This window comes from Phascolarctos cinereus, unplaced genomic scaffold (genome assembly GCF_003287225.1).
Source record: "Phascolarctos cinereus isolate Bilbo 61053 unplaced genomic scaffold, phaCin_HiC Scaffold_2;HRSCAF=192, whole genome shotgun sequence".
NCBI classification, from domain to species: domain Eukaryota; kingdom Metazoa; phylum Chordata; class Mammalia; order Diprotodontia; family Phascolarctidae; genus Phascolarctos; species Phascolarctos cinereus.
The window spans coordinates 37735385-37756724 of record NW_027555625.1 but is presented as its reverse complement, the minus strand read 5'-3'; the positions used below and the strand labels follow the sequence as shown (position 1 = coordinate 37756724).

The 21340-nt window shown below is 42.0% G+C and overlaps 1 pseudogene across 1 annotated transcript; it reads left to right on the top strand.

Moving 5' to 3' along the window:
• Positions 1–472: 472 nt before the first annotated feature.
• On the top strand, positions 473–13445 carry LOC110203460 (immunoglobulin kappa variable 3-15 pseudogene; annotated as a pseudogene). The gene is made up of 2 exons (XR_013484389.1): positions 473–620; positions 13147–13445. The product of XR_013484389.1 is annotated as an immunoglobulin kappa variable 3-15 pseudogene (transcript).
• The last annotated feature ends 7895 nt before the right edge of the window (positions 13446–21340 follow it).

Genomic DNA, 21340 nt, shown 5'->3' with positions numbered 1-21340 from the left:
ACTTTCTTCAGGAGTGTGGTATCCTACAGATAGGGAAAAATATCCAAGAACATTTACATAAACACTAGGAAATGACTCCCTTCTGTTGTACTGACACTGCTGCCTACAAATCCCTGCCTGATAATCAGACAGTCATAGCAATCACTGTGAACCAGTAAGGATGTAAGAAGAATCATGAGTGACAGGCAAGTGCTTCAGCCTAGAATGAAGGGTCACCCCATTGAGGTCACTGCACACGTGTGGTGAATCACTTTCAGCCTGGTCCCAGTCGGGTCCTGAGCTTTCTTGGCACCTTTGAGGTTTTCATGGCTCATGGGGAGAGGGTAGGATTTAAGAAAACTGGGATGCCCCCACACCACGATCCCAGAAGGGCAATGCTGCACTCATCCAGTTCAGGGTCCCAGGCTATCTAAAAGGTGAGATCACTGGGGCCTGTCCTGTGGGCAGAAGCCTCCTCCTTGAGTTGTTTTGCATGGCTCACTCCCAGTCCCTGAAGCTACTGAGGACAGCAGCTATAAAAAGGCAGCTGGGGAGGAAGATGCTGGGCAGCTCAGAGCTCAGGCACATGGACATGGGGTCCCAGGCTCACCTCCTCTTTTTCCTGTTGCTCTGGATGCCAGGTGAGTGAGGAAGAGCAGAGACAGCCTTGCCTTTTGTCCCTCTGCGGAGAACTCAGAACGCGTGTGATTCTGAGGGTCAGAGAGAAAATGTGGCTCTGCACTGGTGATCTTGGGAGCAGAGCCCAAGACAGGAAGATTTAAGTCACAACAATGTCAAAGAGATTCCTCTTGCTGTAAATATGGAGTTGCATTTTTCTCACTCTTTACCTTGTGTTTGTGATTGCAGATGCCCAAGGGGCCATTGAGCTGACCCAGTCTCCAGCCTCCCTGTCTGTGTCTCCAGGAGAGACAGTGACCATGTCCTGCATGGCCAGTCAGGGCATTAGCAATGAGTTACACTGCTACCAACAGAAACCAGGCCAGGCTCCTAGGCTCCTCATTAAACGTGCTTCCACCCTGCACGATGGGGTCCCCTCGAGGTTCAGTGGCAGTGGCCCTGGGACAGATTTCTCCCTCACAATCAGCAATGTGGAGGCTGAGGATATTGCAGTCTATTACCGTCACCAGAGCACTAACTGGCCTCTCACAGTGATACAGCTCTGAACCAAACCTGCCCAGGCAACCGCTGAGGGAGGCATCACTGCCCAGGGGCTTCTCCTTCCCCCCAGCTGGGTCAGGGGCAGCTTGTCTGGGCTCCCTCAGGGGGCAGGTTTCTAGGCCTCACAGGAAGATTCTGTTACCAGTTCTGACCTTGATTTCTCTTCCAGGCAAGAATGATGGAGTGTCACAATCTATATGATTAGATGACACCCAAAGGTGGGTTTGTCTAACTTATAGCTGACCAAGAGTCCCCTTTCAAATTCTCAACAAGTGTTCTTAAAGCTTTGCTTGAAGACCTCCAGGGCAGAGAATGTAGCTACCAATAAGCTAGGTGGTGCAGTGGATACAGCCAGGCATATTATCAGGAGCCCTGAGTTCAAATCCAGCCTCAGATGCTTCCTAGGTGTGTCAGGCCGGCCAAGTGACTTAACCTTTGTTTGTCTTAGATTTCTTATCTATAAAATAGGGATCACCATGGCACCAACCTGTAGGGTTGTTGTGAGATAACAATGGTAAAGTGCTTGGCACTTGGTAAGCACTCTAGAAACGTTAGCTTTTATTACTACTACTTCCTCCAATAACCGATCACCAATCACACTTGTGCGTGTTCTCATCAGCAGGGAGTCTGTTCTTAGTTTGAGCTGAAGTCTGCCTCCCTGCACCTTCCACCCTTTGCTCCTATTTCTGTGGTTTGCTACCAGGCAAAACAAGTCACACCCTCTTCATTGCAACAGTCCTTTGAATGCCTGAAGGCAGTTATGACACGTCCCCATGGTCCCCCCCAGGTTAAGCTTCTCTGTCACTTCAGGCAACCTTGCTTCTCTCGGCCTCTGGTCCTTTCCCCACCCTGGCTGCCTTGCTCTGGCTGGACTCCAGCCTGCCTAAGTCCATTCTAAAATGAGGCGCCCAGAAGGGAAAGCATTAATCCAGAGGTGCTCCAACCAGGACAGGACTAGAACACCCTGGGACCTATCAAGAAGTGGGTTACCTCCTCTTGAAGGAGAAGGGATGGACACAAAGTACAGAGACATACATTTCAAGCACGGGCTTGAGTTTTGGGGATTCATTTTGTCTGACTGTTTATTTGTGGTTTCACTAAGGCAGAACACCATGAAAGCATTGGAGTCTGACCAACACTCCCTGGAGTCTGCTTCTTCCAGCGATGCAGTTGACAAGGCAGCCATCCATGCCCATGCAATAGCACTCCTTTTGCCATGGCATGCACAAGTTCACTGCAAGTGCTCCCCCCAAATGAGTGGGGCCCTTCTTCACTTTTCTCGACATCACTTGGACATGGTAGAGCACGTGAATTATCCAACACTTGTTCCATGCTCTTGCCACGTCTCTCAAAATTTTTGAGCTGACATTTTCCATGAAAAACTTTATTCTAACCCTTCTTAATAATTCCTTGTTCCCATTAGTTCTTCCCTGCTATATGCCTCTCCACTGACTTCCCTAAGCAACACTAGGACAATGAGACATATAATAACTTCAGTGATGTAGGTGAAAATAAAAACATCACAGCAAAACTGAATGCTTCAAGACTTCTGGGGGCCAAGTTGCTGGAGTCAGAAGTAAGTCGCTCTCACCCTCCTTTATTGACCTCTGAAAGCCCAGAAAATATCAAACCAGGAAAAACCCTAGAACAGCAGAGCCAGTAGAACATGGGGTGCAGCTGTCTTGTACCCCAGGAAGCTTGGGGGATTAATGGGAAAGGCCCACTCTGGGGGAAGGGGAGCAGTACAGGACAAGAAGCCTCCCAGCCAGCCAGTGGCAAGCCCCACCTCAGCAAACTAAGGGAGAGATCCCAAGGCCCAGAGTGATGGAATAGGTAAACTCGAACACCAGGATCCCACTCCCAAGTCCCTCAGCACAGGCAGGGGAACTGGTAAACACCAGCTCAGAAAGCCACCACTTGCCCTGGGGTGCTCCAGCAGCCAAATCTCCCGGTGCTTCAGCACAGCTCCAGGCTGGCAGACATCCTCCAGCAGCCAAACATTAGAGTGCTTTAAAGAAGCCTGAGTAAGCAGGCATCCTCAGGGAACCAGACTCCCCACCCCAAGAGCTCTATTGCTGCTGGCCCCAGTCCAGAAACAGGTGAGCTGCCAGAGCCCTAGAGTCTCCAGATGCCAGCACCTGAGGCCCCAGCACACAAAGCCAGTGACCAGGTCTCTGACCTCCAGCACAAGAAGCTGGGCATGAGTGCCCTCTGCACTCCAGCAGGACAGCTCAACTTTAAAAGCCAAGAAATAGGCAAGCACCATTAGTAGAAAGCAGAAATGAACAATGACTATAGACACTTATTATTGGGAAAGGGAAGATGGAGGCACAAATTCAGAAGAGGACAACATTGTCAATATACCCACATATGAAACCTCAAAGAGGAATGTGAAGTGGTCTCGAGCCCAAAAAGCCTTCTTTGAAGAGCTCAAGAAGGATTTTAAAAGTCAAATACGACAGGTAGAAGAAAAATTGGGAAAAGAAATGAGAGGTATTCAAGACAGAGTCAATAGCTTAGAAAAGTAAGGACAAAAACCGACTGTAGAAAACAAGTCTTTAAAAAATAAAACTGACCAAATCAGGGGGAAAAAAGTACACTGGAGAGAACAAGTCCTTGAAAAATACACTCAGTAGGGCAGTGAGGTGGCACAGTGGATATAGCACCAGCCTTGGAGTCAGGAGGACCAGCCTCAGATACATAACACTTACTAGCTGTGTGACCCTGGGCAAGTCGCTTAACCCTGATTGCCTCACCGTCGTCCCCCCCCCAAAAAAATACAATCAGCCAAAGGAAAAGAAGTATGCTGAAGAAATTAACTCCTTAAAAAGTAGAATTTGACAAATGGAAAAGGAAGTATAAAATCTAACAGAAGGAAACAATTTGTTAAAAATTAGAATTGGGCAAGTGGAAGCTAATGACTCTATGAAATATCAAGAATCAGTCAAACAGAAACAAAGGAATGAAAAAACAGATGAAAACGTAAAACACCTCATTGGTAAAACAACTGACCTGGAAAATAGATCTGGGAAAGACAATTTAAAAATTGTTGGTCCAAAACAGGTGATAGAGAACATTACAAAAAGCAAAATAGATAATTTTGATTACATTAAATTGAAAAGGTTTTGCACAAAGCCAATGCAAGTAAGATTAGAAGAAAGGTAGAAAATTGGGAAAGAATTTTTATAACCAGTCTCTCTGATAAGGGCCTCATTTTTGAAATATATAGAGAATTAAGACAAATTTATAAGACTACAGGCCATTCCCCAATTGATAAATGATCAAAGGATATGAACAGACAGTTCTCAGATGAAGAAATTAAAGCCATCTATAGTCATATGAAAAAATGCTCTCAATCATTACTGATTAGAGAAATGCAAATCAAAACAACTCCGAGGTACCACCTCACACCTATCAGATTGGCCAACATGACAAAACAGGAAAACGATAAATGCTGGAGAAGATGTGGGAAAACTGGAACACTAATGCATTGTTGGTGGAGTTGTGAAATGATCCAACCATTTTGGAGAACAATTTGGAACTATGCCCAAAGGGCTATAAAAATGTGAATAACCCTCTGACCCAGCAATAGCACTTCTAGGGCTATATCCCAAAGAGATCAAACAAATGGGAAAAGGACCCACAAGTACAAAAATATTCACAGCAGCTCTTTTTGTGGAGGCAAAGAATTGGAAACTGAGAGGATGCCCATCAATTGGGGAATGGCTGAGCAAGTTGTGGTATGTGAATGTAATGGAATACTATTGTGCTATGAGAAATGATGAACAGGCTGACTTCAGAAAAACCTGGAAAGACTTGTATGGTCTGATGCTGAGTGAAGTGAGCAGAACCAAGAGGACTTTGTATACAATAACAGCCACATTGTGCAATGACTAATATTGATAAACTTAACCCTTCTCAGCAATACAAGGATCTAAGACATCCCCAGAGGCCTCGTGATGGAAAATGCAATCCAGATCCAAAGAAAGAAGTATGGAAGTTCAATCACTATCATTTTTTTTCTCTTCTATTGAGTTTTGTTTTCTCTTTCTAATGGTTCCTCCTATTGGTTTTAATTTTTACTTACAACTTCACTAATATGAAAATATGTTTAATAGGAATGTAAATGTATATCCTATATGAGACTGTGTGACACCTTGGAGAGGGTGGTGGGGAGTAAGGGAGAGAAAAATTTTAAACTCAAAAGCATATGGAAGTGATTGCTGATAAGTCAAAATAAATTTAAAAAATTTAAAAAAAAATTATTGGTCCGTCTGAAAATCATGATGAAAAAAGAGCCTGGACAGCATCTTTCAGGAAATCATCAAGGAAAACTGCCCTGAGGTTCTGAAACCAGAAGATAAAATAATCATCAAAAGAATCCACCAATCACCTCCCGAAAGAGATCCCAAATTGAAGATGCCAGGGAATATTGTAGCCAAATTCCAAAACTACCAGATCAAAGAGAAAATATTGCAAGCAGCCAGAAAGAAGCAATTTAAATACCAAGGGACCACAGTTAGGATTATGCATGACCTGGCAGCTTCTACATTGAAAGATCTGAGGGCATGGAATATGAACTTCCATAAGGCAAAGGAGCTCAGATTACAAAGACTGATCAATTACCCAGAGAAATAGAGCATAATCCTTCAGGGGAAGAGACGAACATTCATTGAAATAAGGGACCTCCAAACCTTCCTGATGAAAAGACCAGAGCTCAACAGAAAATTTGGTCATCAAATACAAGACTCAAGAGATGTATAAAAAGGTAAGCAGGAAAGAAAATAACACGTTGTTAATAAGGGCAAAATGTTTACATTCCTGCAAGGGAAGACGACACTTGTAACTCTTGAAACTATATTATTATCATGACATTTAAAAGTGGTTGTGTTTGTCCTCCATTCTCAAAGAGGACCATGACATCAGGGAGATGATGATATGACTTGCAGTTGACTTTCATTTGAATAAGGGAGGGCTGTGCAAAGTCACCAGCATCACTTTCTCCTCCAGAGCCATCTGGGTCCAGCAGCCAGATATTCATCAGGACAACTGAAGATGGCAAAGATGCAATGGGAGACCTTGGCCCTTTTAATCTGTATTCAGACACCATCAGTTTTATCTCTGGGGATGAATAGCATTTTTCAACATAAGTCCTTCAGAGTTGTCTTGCAACACTGTATTCCTAAGAATAGTTAAGTCATTCACCGGTGATGATCTTACAATATTGCTGTTACTTGGTACTCAGTACATTTCACTTTGCAGCAGCCCATGCAAGTCTTTCCAGTTTTTTTCTGAGAGCATCTCGCTCATCATTTCTTATACTACAATAGTATTCCACCATAATCACATACCACAGCTTGTTCAGCCATTCCCCAATAGATGGGAATCTCCTTGATTTCTAGTTCTTTGACCCCAGAAAAGGGCTGCTATAAATATACTTCACACATATAGTTCCTTTTCCTTTTTGTTTTTAATCCCTTTGGGGATGCAGATCTAGTGGTGGTACTGCTAGGTAAAACGGTCTGCATGGTTTCATAGCCTTTTCGCAGAGTTCCAAATTGCTCTACAAAATGGTTGAATCAATTTACAACTCCATCAACAATGCATTAAAGTCTCATTTTTCCCACATCTCCTCCAACATTTGTCATTTACTTTTTCTGTCTTATTAGCCAATCTAACAGGTATGGGTAATACCTCTGAATTATTTTAATTTGCATTTCTCCAATCAATAGTGAGTTAGAGTATTTTTTCAAATGGCTATAGGTAGCTTTGATTACTTCATATGAAAACTGATTATATCTTTTGATCATTTGTCAATTGGGGAATGGCTCTTATTTTTATAAATTTGACATAGTTCTCTATTTACTTGAGAAATGAAGTCAAACAGCTTCTCACATTGTTCGTGTTCAAAAATTTATTTCTCATTCTACCACTTGAGTCTTCTTTTGTCAGAAGATGAAACACATACTTCATCACTCTTCCCATGACGTCATGGTTAGTAATTATGTTGATCAGAATTCTTACAGCTTCTATGTGTAGTATAAGGTTGCCATGAAACTTCATGGATGTACTCTTGCCTTATGCATTGCCATTTAATGGACTATGTCATTGTGCTGAGAAGAGACAGCAGGATATGTAAATAACCAGTAGGATGTGTGGTGCAGAGTACTGGACTCACCACAGACTTCTCCTCTCCAACCTAAACATTCGCATTCAATAAAAGCAGTGGCAGCAAGCAAGATGACTCCCAGAAGACTTACTATCAACAGATAAGAGTGCTTCCTGGAGAGACAATAGTCTGTTGCCTACTTGGAGGGAAAGCTGAGCCAACACATCTTTGGAAAGGGGGTAGCAGAAAAGGAGTAGGCAGCTTTCAGTTACTGGGTGTATGATGCCACATTTATTCATCTGGGCCAGAACCCTTGCAAACATCAAGATTGGCTTGACAAAAATGATGGGGAAATTTGGAAGCTGCTAAAAACAATTCTACAGCTCTGCTTGGGTCTCCAGCTCTTAGCACCATGTTTGGTCCATCGTAAGTACCTAATCAGTATTTTTTAATTCATTATTTATTCATTCATTAAAGGGGTACTACAAGAATCCATGCTTTAGATGGGCCCCTCTACACTAGAGAGAACTCATTTTTCTTCCTCCTTGACTCTACTGAGATGATCTGGGAACTTTGGAAAATGAATTTCCATGCAAATGGAGTAACCACAGGATCCTTTAAAAAGCACCTAGGTGAGGGCTATATCTCAAAGAGATAATACAAATGGGAAAAGGACCCACAAGTACAAAAATATTCACAGCAGCTCTTTTTGTGGAGGCAAGGAATTGGAAATTGAGAGGATGCCCATCAACTGGGGAATGGCTGAGCAAGCTGTGGTATATGAATGTAATGGAATACTATCGTGCTATAAGAAATGATGAACAGGCTGACTTCAGAAAAACCTGGAAAAGCTTGTATAGTCTGATGCTGAGTGAAGTGAGCAGAACCAAGAGAACGTTGTACACAATAACAGTCACGTTGTGCGATGACTAATACTAATAAAGTTAACCCTTCCCAACAGTACAAGCATCTAAGACATCTCCAGAGGCCTCATGATGCAAAATGCTATCCACATCCAAAGAAAGAACTATGGAAGTGAATTGCTATTTTTTTTTCTCTTCTGTTGAATTTTAATTTTGTTTCCTCTTTCTGATGGTTCCTCCTATTGGTTTTAATTTTTATTTACAACATCACTAATGTGAAAATATGTTTAATAGGAATGTAAATGTATAGCCTATATCAGATTGTGTGCCATCTTGGGGAGGCTGGTAGGGAGGAAGGGGGAGAACAATTTTAAACTCAAAAGCACATGGAAGTGATTATTGATAAATCAAAATAAATTAATAAAATAAAGAAAAATAAAACAAAATAAATAAAAATTTTTTGAAAAGCACCTAGGTGATGCAGTGGATAGAGCTCTGCCCTTGGAGTCAGGAGGACTTGAGTTCAAATCTAGATTTAGCCATGTACTAGCTGTGTGAAAGAAACTCTACAGAAGTTCTAGGAAATTTCAGAAGTAACTCTAAACTAAATTAAGCTACAATAAGTTACTCATTGACTTCAACTCAAAATTGGGAATGGTGGGAAAATGTTAGAATGTGTGGATCAGGAATAAGCAATGAAAGAGTCACGGACTGTAGATTATACAGAATCCTCAGATAAGCACCTAGTAAAGTCACAAAAATAATATTGATCATATTTTCATAGATAGGAAATGATTCCTTACTGATATAAGACTCATTCCTGTATAATTGCTCTGGATGGTGAGAATACGGATTTGTTTGAGCAAAGAACTAAGGTGAGACATGCCTTTAAAACAATTCCATCCAGATATATTTTACACATTATGCACACTGAACAATAGGACAGCAGAAAATGACAATGGCATCAATTAACAATGACTTCATATGAAAGTTCATCCAATGAAACTCTACTGTCATAGAAAGGAGTCCAAAAGACCATAAAAAGGGGGCAAATATTTAATTTGCTTCCTAGACCTTGGAGAAATTTCTTCATCTTGTCTGTTTCCTCATCTTTAAAAGAAGGGGACTAAAATCTAACTACTCCTCCTCCTCCTCCTCTTCCTCTTTCTACTTCTCTCCATCTACTTTTATTCCTAATAACCTATAGACGCTATTAAATAGTGTCTTGAGCTGTTCTTATTTTCCTTACTCTGCTTTTTTCTCTCTCTGTCTTTGTCTCCCTCTGTCTCCCTGTCACTCTGTCTTTCTGTCTGTCTGTATCTCTCTGTCTCTCTGTTTCTTATGAGAGCACCATCAATGAGGTGATACCATCATAAATCTTCTTAGAAAATTCTCCAAATTAACTTAGAATGTAAGCTGGTATTGCCCTTGAATTCCAGTTTTTTCCATTTGGCAAGTCAATTAAATATTTGCTCATTTTTAGTTTCTTTTGGCCTCTTCTCTATGACAATAGAGTTTTATAGGTTGAACTTTCATATGATGTCATAGTAATTGATTTTTTTTATTATCTGCTGTCCTATTTTTCAGTGTCAACAACTCATTTAAATATGTAGAGATGGAAATGTTTAAATGCATGTCTCACTTTTCATCTTTACTCAAACAAATCAGGAGTCTGACTGATGGAGTGTGAGCTTAAGCAAAGATCTTCGCCCCTTGCCCCAAAGGGAATCTGGCTCCCATTTGTCCACAGACGCCAGCTCCTTATCTCCCTTTGAAACCCCTAGCCCCACCTTTTGACCTTACTCAGATGCCTTCCAGTTCCCTTCATTACAGGCCCCATAAAACCCTTAAACTTTCAGGTTCAGATACCTTCCAGTTCCCTCCATTATCTATTCCCATTGTCTATTCAATCTCTCAGACCTCCCAATCAGAATTCTTACCTAGAGCCTTTTCCCAGACCCTCCTGTGGCCACCAAAGTGATTTTATTGTATGTAAGATCCACCCTAGCCCCCATTCAGATGCTGAGAATCTCATGCCCAAAAGGCTGACACTTTCTCATGCCCGCTCATCCTTAGGGGCATCACCTGGCCTGTATGTTTTATCACTAATAAACTTTTCCTCTGGCTAGAAGAAGAGTTGAGTTGAATTCTTTCAGGCACAGCCCAGCGTCGCAATCTCAGGCGTTCCCAGGAGCACCCCCAAAACTCTAGATCTCTTCATGACTATATAGAGAACTGATACAGGAATGAGTCTTACATCAATAATGAATCATTTACTACCTCTGGAAAATACAATCAATATCTTATTTTTGTGACTTTACATGGTGCTTTTCATATCTAGCTCCTACTAAGCCTTTTCTCAGAGAAAATATACAGGCTTTAGAGGTATGAGGATTCTGTATAGTCTACAGTTTTGACTCATTCCCCATTCCTGATCCATATATTCTAACATATTTTTGACCATTTGAAGTGATGCCCAATTTTGAGACCATGAGTAGCTTATCATATGTTGATTTGCTTTAGAGGGATTTTGCAAGTATCATAGAATTTCTCTACAACTTCTTCTCCAAAACAATAGTGAGTAGTTATTTTATTATGATGTCCTTCCCAAATATCCCTCTGTAAAAGCCATGACTGCCATGGAAAGATATGATCTAATGCCCAGCCCATTCTTGTGAAATAGAACTGGAGAGTTACCCCTAGGGCACCAGCAGTTGCCTGGCTCGGGGGACAGGGTTAAGAGGGTGGGCAGAATCTATGACAAAGAGAGGCTGGGCAAACTCTCCTAACACCAAGAGAATTCAAATTGTATTCAGGGCTCAGCTGTAGCCAGCTTAAACTGGGCCTGAGGAGCTGGTTGTTAAAATTTCAGGTGAACATTTACAGCTCAAATACCAGCAAATACTACAGATCAGTGCTAGATTTATTGTGTTGTAGATTGTCTAGACTTAAGGAAGTGATGGAAAAAGTGTTCATCATGAAGATTAAATGTGAAAGTGTGTCCTGCTACTTTTTAAAAATCCAGTTGTTAAACATTTATCAGCATAACACTGATTATTTTTATCCTCAACCCTCCAATTTCTCTACTCTTTGGGAACAATGTTTCTTTGTGTCTTTTATTATATTACATATGATGTCAGAAGTGAGCACTGTTTGGTTTGGCTGAATTGTTTCTTTTTCTCCTTTCTTTATAAAAATTTGTGATAAGGGAGGTCTTACTGATCTGAAGAAGTGACAGGGATATATTTGTAAGTAAATATGATTAAAAAGCAAAAGAAAACAATAAAATTATCAGAAGTCAAAATAAATAAAATATTCATGATATGGAGTCTGTTGTTTTAGCTGTACTTTTTTGGAAATAATAATAAAGATAACAACAATAACAATCGTGTTTCTATAGCGCTTTAAAGTTTGCAAAATGTTTTAAAATATTACCTCTTTTCATCCACACCAGGAGGTAGCTGCCATTTTTATCCCCATGTTCAAGACGAGGAAGCTGAAATAGCAGAAAAGTGACTTGTCCAGGGTTTCACAACTAGTAAGAATTTGAGACTGGATTTGCATTCAGGCCTTCCTGATTCCAGGTCCAGCTTCCTACCTACTACATCACCTAGCCATCCCTAAGCAGCCATGGTTTCAATATCATAGAAACCCTCTGGTCTGGTGGTACATTTTTAATCTGTAAATGTGTCCTCATAAGTCTTCCCTGTATCCAAGAGAGGAAGAGATGTGCTCCTGGAGCAAAGGAGACAAATGTCCACTGGAGGCTGAGAAGGAGAGGACTGTTGAAGGCACAGGCCAGGGTCTGTTTGGGAGCAAAGGCCATCATGTCTTGGGAGCTGAGGACAGCGACTGGACAGTGCAGGGGGGACAGAGACAGGAAACCAGGGTGGGCAGGAGCAGTGGGTGATGGTCACTGAACAGCTACTGAGCCCAGCCATTACCAGGCACCAGGGAGCCAGTGAGGGTGGGAGAGAGGAGCAAAGGTGGAGAGAAGCTCTAGTGCCCAGGGGAGGGCTGGCCAGGTCTTTGGGGAGAGGCTGCTGCAGGATGGGTAACACTGTAGTCTATGGGAGAGAACTTTCCTTTAACTTATATATCAAATTATAGATTGTGCATTGTGTGGCCGTAGGAGAGGCTTTTATTTATTTTTGGGGGGAAGCAGGCAGAGTTTAGTGACTTCCCCAGGGTAGCACAGTCACACAGATAGCTGAGGCCACATTTGAATTCAGGTCCTCTGAATCCACTACCTTCTGTCATACTGACTAATGCCTACAAATTCCTCCCTGATGATCAGCCAGTCATACCAATCACTGTGAACAAGGGGGATATAATAAGAATCGTAATTGATGAGCAGGTGCTTCAGGACATGGCAGAGGGTAACTCTGTTGAAGTCACTACACACATATATGAATCACTTCCAGGCTGGACCCAGTCTGGTCCTGAGCTTTCTTGGAACCTTTGAGGTTTTCAGGGATCATGGGGACAGGGTAGGATCTAACACCACTGGGATACCCCCCATTCCAGGGCCCCAGAAAGGCAATGCTGCACTCACACAGCTCAGGGTTCTGGACTGCCCAAGAGGTGAGATCACTGGGGCCTGTCCTGTGGGCAGAAGCCTCCCTCCCTGAGCTGTTTTGCATGGCTCACTCCCAGCCTCTGAAGCTACTGAAGAGAGCAGCTATAAAAAGGCAGCTAGGGAGGAAGATGCTGGGTAGCTCAGAACCCAGGCATATGGACATTGGGGCCCCAGGCTCACCTCCTCTTTTTCCTGTTGCTCTGAATCCCAGGTGAGTGAGGAAGAGCAGCGACAGCCCTGTTTTTTGTCCCTCTGGGCAGAACTCAGAACGCGTGTGATTCTGAGGGTCAGAGAGAAAATGTGGCTCTTCACTGGTGATCATGGGGGCAGGGCCCAACACAGGAAGGTTTAACTCACAACACTGTCAAAGAGATTTATCCTGATGTAAATATGGATTTGCATTTTTCTCACTCTTTATCTTGTGTTTTTGATTGCAGATGCCCGAGGGGCCACTGAGCTGACCCAGTCTCCAGCCTCCTTGTCTGTGTCTGCAGGACAGAGAGTAACCATGTCCTGTAGCAATGACCTACACTGGTACCAACAGAAACCAGGCCAGCCTCCTAGGCTCCTCATTAGATTTGCTTCCATCCTGCACGATGGGGTCCCCTCGAGGTTCAGTGGCAGTGGCTCTGGGACAGATTTCTCCCTCACAATCAGCAGTGTGGAGGCTGAGGATGCTGCAGACCACTACTGTCAGCAGAGCATTAACTGGCCTCTCACAGAGATACAGCTCTGAACAAAAACCTGACCAGGCATCAGCTCCCAGGGGCTTCTCCTTCCCCCCAGCTGGGTCAGGGGCAGCTTGTCTGGGCTCCCTCAGGGGGAGGTTTCTGGGTCTCACAGGAAGATGCTGTGGCTGTGACCAATTGTGGTCTTGATTTCTTTCCCAGTCAAGAATCAAGGACTATCAAAATGTAATAATGAGATGACACTCCAAAGGTGGGTTTCTTTAACTCATACCTAACCAAGAGTCCCCTTTCCAAATGCTCAACAAGTGTTCCTATAGCTTTGCTTGAAGACCTCCAGGGCAGGAGTACAGCCACCTAGGGAGCTAGGTGATGCAGTGGATAGAGCCAGGCATGTTGTCAAGAAGACCCGAGTTCAAATTTGGCCTCAAACACTTAATAGCTGTGTCATGTAGGGCAAGTCACTTAACCTCTGTTTGTCTTAGTTTTCTCACCTGTAAAATGGGAATCATAATAGCACCAAGTGCTAGGGTTGTTGTGAGGACCTAATGAGATAATAATGGTAAAGTTCTTGGCACTGTGCCTGGCACCTAGTAAGCACTATAGAAATATTAGCCGTTATTATTATTACTCTCTCCAGTAATGGATTATAGGTTACACTTTTACATGGTTTTCTTTGCTAGGGAGTCTGTTCTTAGTTTGAGTCTAAAGTCTGCCTCTCTGCACCTGCCATGCTTAGCTCCTATTTCTGTGCTCTGGTACCAGGCAGAACAAGTCACACCCTCCTCCTTGTATCAGCCATTTGGATGCCTGGTGCATAGCAGGTACTTGGTAGATACTGACTGAAAGACCAACAATATAGCATGATTATACTCAGAGTCACAGGATAATTGAAAAATCCCAGGAATATTGTGCCTAAAATTCATATCATCCATATAAAAAAAAATGTGGCAAAACTCCAGAAAGAAAGTATTCAAATTCCAAGGAATGGCTCAGTATCACACAGGATCTAGCAACTTCTAGCAAAAACCAGAGAAATCTTGGAAATCAATATTCCAAAAGTCAATTATCTGAAAAACAAGAATACTTTAGATGGCAAATCTCAGTTTGATCACGCAGGGAACAAACTCACTTTTATTCGAGTAGAGGGCTATCAAGTACTGTGGATGAAGAAACAGAGCTGAGTTTTTCCCCCACAGCTGGGACAGAGACAGATTGTTGGCTTGTCTTGGGAGAGGTTTTCAGGCCTCATAGGAAGATGCTGAGAATGACTAATTCCTATTTTCATCTTATTTTCCATGAAATAATGGAATGGCTATACCTGTCATTTCACTGGGCTAGGAAACTCCTGGGTGAAGAAGCACCCATCATCGCACCTCTCCTCCTCCTCTCTGTTCCAAGCTTTCCTAGAACTCTCCATCTGTACAATCACCAGGATCCTGACCTGAGTGTCATCCTTCACTCCTCACTCACACCCACCTGAGATGACCAACTTATTGCCAAATCTTATCATTCATACTTTAACAATAACTCTCACATATACTAACCCTTCTTCTTGAGGACCTCCCCTTTGGGCAAAATACTTACCTCCAGTAAGAGTTTATCACTGACACTTTGACACAACTATCATTGCCTGGAGGCAGCTAGTTGGTGCGATGGCTCAAACATTGGGCCTGCACTCAGGAAGACCAAGTTCAAATCCACCCTCAGACAGCTGCTAGCATTGTGACCCTGGGCAGGTCACTTAACCTGTCTGTCTCAGGCTCCTCCACTGTAAAATGGAGATAATAGCTCTTACCTCCCAGAGCTGTTGTGAGGATCAAACAAAATACTGTTCCTGTAATAGAACTTTTCTTTGCACAAGTCAAGATCACCTACCTGGGGGCACCCTGCTATCTGCAGCTCCCTGTCACGAGAGTGGGAGCAGCTTCTGTAATTCCCTACCTGGTAGGAAAATGCTGCATCTTGAAAGGAGCCTCTCTGGACAGTTGCTCTCTTCCCTGTTGCAGCTCTTTCCAGATGCAGATCAGAAGGTAAAGGTCCTAGCTCACCCAGGATCAGGTGGAAGGAGGATTCCTTCCTGCCTCTGCTCTTTTTCCTCAGGCCTAGGGCACTGATCTTCTTCAATCATTTGTCCTTCTCATTTTCGGGGCAGGAGGTGATCTCTACTGGATCAGTAGTTCAACTCATGGTGTCTAAAGATCCAAGATCTCAGGCAGGATGTGGCAGCTTGCAACCTGGCAAGGAAAACCTCAGATGCCATGCTTCTGGGGATGTAAACTGAAGTGGGATTGGGGATTAGGGACTAGGGACTGTACTCTATAGGAATTTAGCTAAACTGTGATGCTACTGCCCTCCCCAGAGACTGAGATACTGTGTATATGTGTGCATGTGTGTGTGTGTGTGTGCAAGGAGGATGGAGAGAGAGGATGAAGCCTTATGTCCTTTATTTATATATCTGTTAACATATCTTTGAAGTAAATATTTCTTTGGAAAACCTAATCTGACTATTAATGGCTAAATGAAACTGGAATGTAAAAGACCATTCTACACTAGTTGGTAGTACCATCACTGGGGCCTACAGTCAATGGCAGAGAGCCTAGACATACCCAAACACCACCTCCCCTTTAGGTGGTCCAGGATTCACTGAATGACCAGATAGATGCTGGCCGTACATGTTGACTTCATTCACTGCAATTGGCTTGAAAATCTGAACAAACCACAAGGAATCCCTTATCAATTTATGGCTTGGAGACAGAGCTGGTGGTTTTCAGGTGAGGAGTGTATATGCTCAAAGTACACAAAACTATGGCCCCACTGAGGGATTCTGGGAACTTGGACTTGGGGGTGGACTGCATCTGCAACTGGGTAATGTGACAGATGACTAATTGGGCACCTATTTTATTCCAAACTTTCAGGTTGCTGTAATTCTGTAGTGGAAATGACTATTACTGTTATATTTGTCTACTGATATACAGTTAGTCAGTCTAGTGAATCTACCTGCTTAACTCCAGGAAGCTAACTAGAGCACTTCCAACCTTTCTGCTGAGTAGGTGATTAAACCCAATGTGGCAGAGGTGACTCAAGGACATGGAAAGTCCCCAGCTATTTTTGACTGTCCTTCCACCCCTAACATTCCTTTGTTAGGGAAATGGGCCTATGGCATTTGACCAGTAGTCCTATGAGCCCTTGACCAATGGATGATCCTGTCTACTAGAGCTGCCTACGAATCTCATACCCAACATGGGACCAGTGAATGGCCGTCAGTTCTGACATCCTCTATTCGTCATTAACCACAGGCATGAACTGAAGTCTCTCCTAGAAGGTCAAGATATAGGTCTATCAACCAATGAGACTGTATTTTGCTTTGCCTCTTCTCTACCCTCTTGGTATCAAGCGCTATAAAATTAAGGCCCTGGAGGAAGGGGTCGTCTCAGATTGTGAAGAAGATCTAAGGTCCACCACATTAGATGGGACTATGTTCCTTTTAATAAAGAGCTATTGGCTCAAAGTTCTGCCTCAGTATGCTGTGAAATGTGGGGGATCACCCCTCAACAAAGAACCTAATCAATACATAAATGCTTCTAGAATACCACCAATTATTTGGAATTTGAACTTGGGATTAAGGGAATATTCTATCCTTTATGGATGGATGAATGGAAGGAAAAAAGAGAGGAATGAACCAAGAAAAGGGAGAAATAAGGAAGGCAACAAGCCTTTATTAAGGGCCTTTTATGTGCCAGGCACTGTGCTAAGCACTTCACAAATATTATTTTATGTGATCTTCACAACAACCCTGGCAAGTAGGTGCTAATACTGTCTCCATTTTACAGTTGAGAAAACTGAGGTAGAAAGAGGTCAAGTAATTTGGCTACAGCTTGTAAGTATCTAAGGCTAGATTTGAACTCAGGACTTTCCGACTCTAGGCCCAGAACTTTCCCCTCAGTTTCCTGTTTTCTTTCTCATTTTGGCTGCATTAGTTTTGCTTGTACAAATCCTTTTTAGTTTCATGTCATCAAAAGTATTCCTTTCCCTTCCCATAATCCTCTTCTTTGGTCATAAACTCTTCTCTTATCCATAGATCTGACAGGTACATTTTCCCATGTTCCTCCAATTTACTTATGTTATCACCTTTATGTCTAAATTCATTTTCACCTTATCTTGGTATATAGTGTGAGATGTTGGTCTGTGCCTAGTTTCTACCAAACTGCTTGCCAGTTTTTTCAGCAATTCTTTTTTTTTAGGCAATTAGGGTTAAGTGACTTGCCCTGGGTCACACAGCTAGTAAGTGGCAAGTGTTTGGTCTGACGCTGGATTTGAACTGAGGTCCTCCTGACTTCAAATAGTTTTGGGGTTTTGTTTTGTTTTGGTTTGGTTTTGGTTTTTTTTTTTTTTTAGTGAGGCAGTTGGGGTTAAGTGACTTGCCCAGAGTCACACAGCTAGGAAGTATTATGTGTCTGAGGCCAGATTTCAACTCAGGTTCTCCTGACTCCAGGGCCAGTGCTCTATCCACTACACCACCTAGCTGCCCCTCAGCAATTCTCGTCAAATGGTAAAAGTGTGGATCTTTGCATTTATCAAACACCAGATTGCTATGGCGATTTTCTACTGTGTATTGTGTACCTAATCTAGCCCATTAATCCAACGGTCTATTTCTTAGCCAGTACCAGATTTTTAATGAAAATCTGGGACTGCTAGCCTTCATTTTTCATTATTCCCTGGACATTATTGACCTTTTGCTCTTCCAGGTGAATTTTGTTATTATTTTTGCTAGCTGTATAAAATAATTTTTTTGTAGTTTGATTGTTATGGTACTGAATGAGTAAATGAATTTAGGTAGAACTGTCATTTTATTATATTGGCTCGGCCTACCCATGAGCTATTAATATTTCTCCAATAGTGTTTTGCAATTGTGTTTATATTATCCCTCGGTTTATCTTGGCAGTACTTGGAAGTACTTCAAAGTATTTCATGTTGTCTTCAGTTATTTTAAATGGAATTTCTCTATCTCTTCCTGCTTGGTTTTGTTGGAAGTGTAGAGAAATGCTGATGATTTATGTGGGTTTATTTCATAAACTGCAATCCTGCTAAAGTTCTTCATTGTTTCAACAAATTTTTTAGTGGATTCTCTAGGGTTCTCTAAGGTTACCATCACATCATTTGCAAGGAGTGACAGTTCTGTTTCTGCATTGCTTATTTTTATTCCTTCAGTTTCTTTTTCTTATCTTATTGCTATAGATAGCATTTCAAGCATAACATTGAATAACAGTAGTATTAATGGCCATCCTTGCTTCACCCCTGATCTTAAGGTAAAGACTTCAAGTTTATCCCCAGTACAGATAATGCTTGCTCTTGGTTTTTAGATAAATACTACTTATCAGTTTAAGAAAGTCTCCATTTGTTCCTATGCTTTGTATTGTTTTTAATAGGAATAGGGGTTGTATTTTGTCAGAAAGACTTTTCTGCATCTATCTAGATAACTGAGATAAATTGAGATAAATCTGTTGAGATACAATTCTTGTTTTTTTGTTATTGATATCATCACAGACTATTTTTAAAATCATTATCATCTCCTACATACTATTTAATTAATGATTAGAAAGTCAGACCCAGGTTCCAGAATAGCTGTGACCTACAGCAATGGATGCCTGGTTTTCCCAAGCAACCTCCTTCTATACCATCACAGACATAACCTGCTTGTTTTTATGACAATCCTTGTAATGCCTCAGATCACTCATACCACTTGACATATGGCTGTCCCTCTAAAACATTTTTCTTGCTCTTTTCTTTTTTTTTCAATCATTACATTAGAGCTTAAACACAAAGAATTTCACCCTATGCAATGCCTGATAAAATGATGATTCTCAATAATAATTCTATTAATACCTAAGAAACAAAACAATAACTATAAGGATCAGGCTGAAATCCCCAAACTAATGAATACAAATATTCTGGAAAGCATAAAAGGGTAAAAGATGCAAGTCTAAAGACTCAGTAGACCCCAAACTGAATGACTGAGGCTAAAGATTACCATCATAATGATAGGATGTGAAGAAGTATGCCCTGGGCCCCAGTTATTCCAAACTGCTTGTCAAGCTGATGCAACGTCATAGTTGATACAATAACATGGTTAAGAAGTACCCTCTGTCCATCCCTCTCTGTGTAGGCAATTTTATTTTTATGTAACAGTTTGTAAAACTGCCTACCTGTGTTTGGTTTTCCCTTTTCATTTTATGCTATAGATACCAGATGCAATTTTTTATAATTAAATCCCAATGAAATGACAGAGGGATCTGTGGGTCAAATGTAGACTCTTCCAGAAATTGCCTGTATTCTGAGTAAAGAGTGTAAGACTGCAACCACAACATCAAGAGTGAAGGTTGATTCTTCCCACACATTAACACTGAAATTAGTCCGAAGAGAATCGAGTGATAACAAAGGAAAAAATCAGAGACCGACCACTACAAAGTTTTATATATCCTTCTTCCTCTAACTGCTTGAGGCCTCTAAGGATTCACCTGGAAACTTAATCTTGACTTCCCTGTGGTACTGACCTGCCAATTCAACCAGTAGTCTTGGTCTCCTCTGGTCTTGGGAGTAGAGGTGAGAAACTAGGACAGGCTCAAGTTATTTGTGGACCTGAATTTGTCCAGGATTGGATTTCTGGCTTTAACGTGGTCAGTATGAGTCTTGCAAAATTGCTTTCTCCCTAAGCCTCACTTATCTATAAAATGGAAATATTAAGACCTATCGGTTTCTTCACGGAAAATGTTTTGTAAATCTTAAATCAGGATATAAATATTTCATGCTATTACTCTCTTTCCTTTGCATCCCTCAAACAACAAGATTAGTATTGACCATACGACAGCCTAGAAAGGTGACCAAATGAATACATAAAAGTTAGATACTTTTATGAAGAGGACATTAGGCACATGGGAAGCATTTCATGTGAAGGATGTCACTTAGGAGGGCAGTATTGGGTAACAGAGTGCTTGGTTTTGGAGTCACAGTTATGGTCAGGTTTTTGAGATGAGGTTTATATACCTGTGATGAAATCATGGCCCTCTTACTCTGTATGCCTTCTGGCTCTTCAATCACTTTCCTGTCAGAGCCTTGGCTTCCTCTCTGGCAATCAACAAGCATTTATTAAATACCTCACATGTGCAGGGCACTATTCTAGGCACAGGGTTCATAAAGGAAAATCAAATAGTCCCTGCCCTCTAGGAATCTATATTCTTATGGTAGAAACAGTATGCACACAGGGAATTATAAACAGAAAACAAATACAAAGCATGAGGTGAGCCAAGATAGCAGAATACAGGGATCATTCCCAAACTCAACATTCCTCTCCAAAAAACTTTAAAATAATGCAGCAAATCACATTCTGGAGTGGCACAGCCAAATGAAGGTTGGGATGAGGTATTTTTTCAGGCCAAGACAACTCGAGGGTCAGAAGGAGCAGCCTATGCCACTGGCCTGGAGGCTGGTCTGGAGTACACATGACAGTAACACCAGATCTGGGCCTTCGAGGTGCTGGTAGCAATAGCAGCAGCAGCAGCAGCAGCGGCAGCAGCAACAATTCAGGATATCTCATCGTCCAGAGACGGTCAGGAGACTGGACAAATGGTCAGAAAAAGATTACATGGGACTTCCTTTGACTTCCTTCAAATGTCAGCTAAAGTCCCACTTTCTGCAAGAAGCCCCTCCCGATCCCACTTAAAGCTGGTGCCTTGCTTCTCTGGATGGGCTCTAATTGGTTCAGTACATATCTTGTTTGTACATAGTTCTTTGCATGTCATCTCCCCCAGTACACTGTGAGCTCCTGGAGAGCAGGGATTGTCTTTGGCCATTTTTTTTTGTAGCTCCAAAACTTAGCATACTGCCCGGCACATAACAGGCACTTAATAAATGTTTGTTGGCTGACTGAAAAAAAACAAAAAGATTA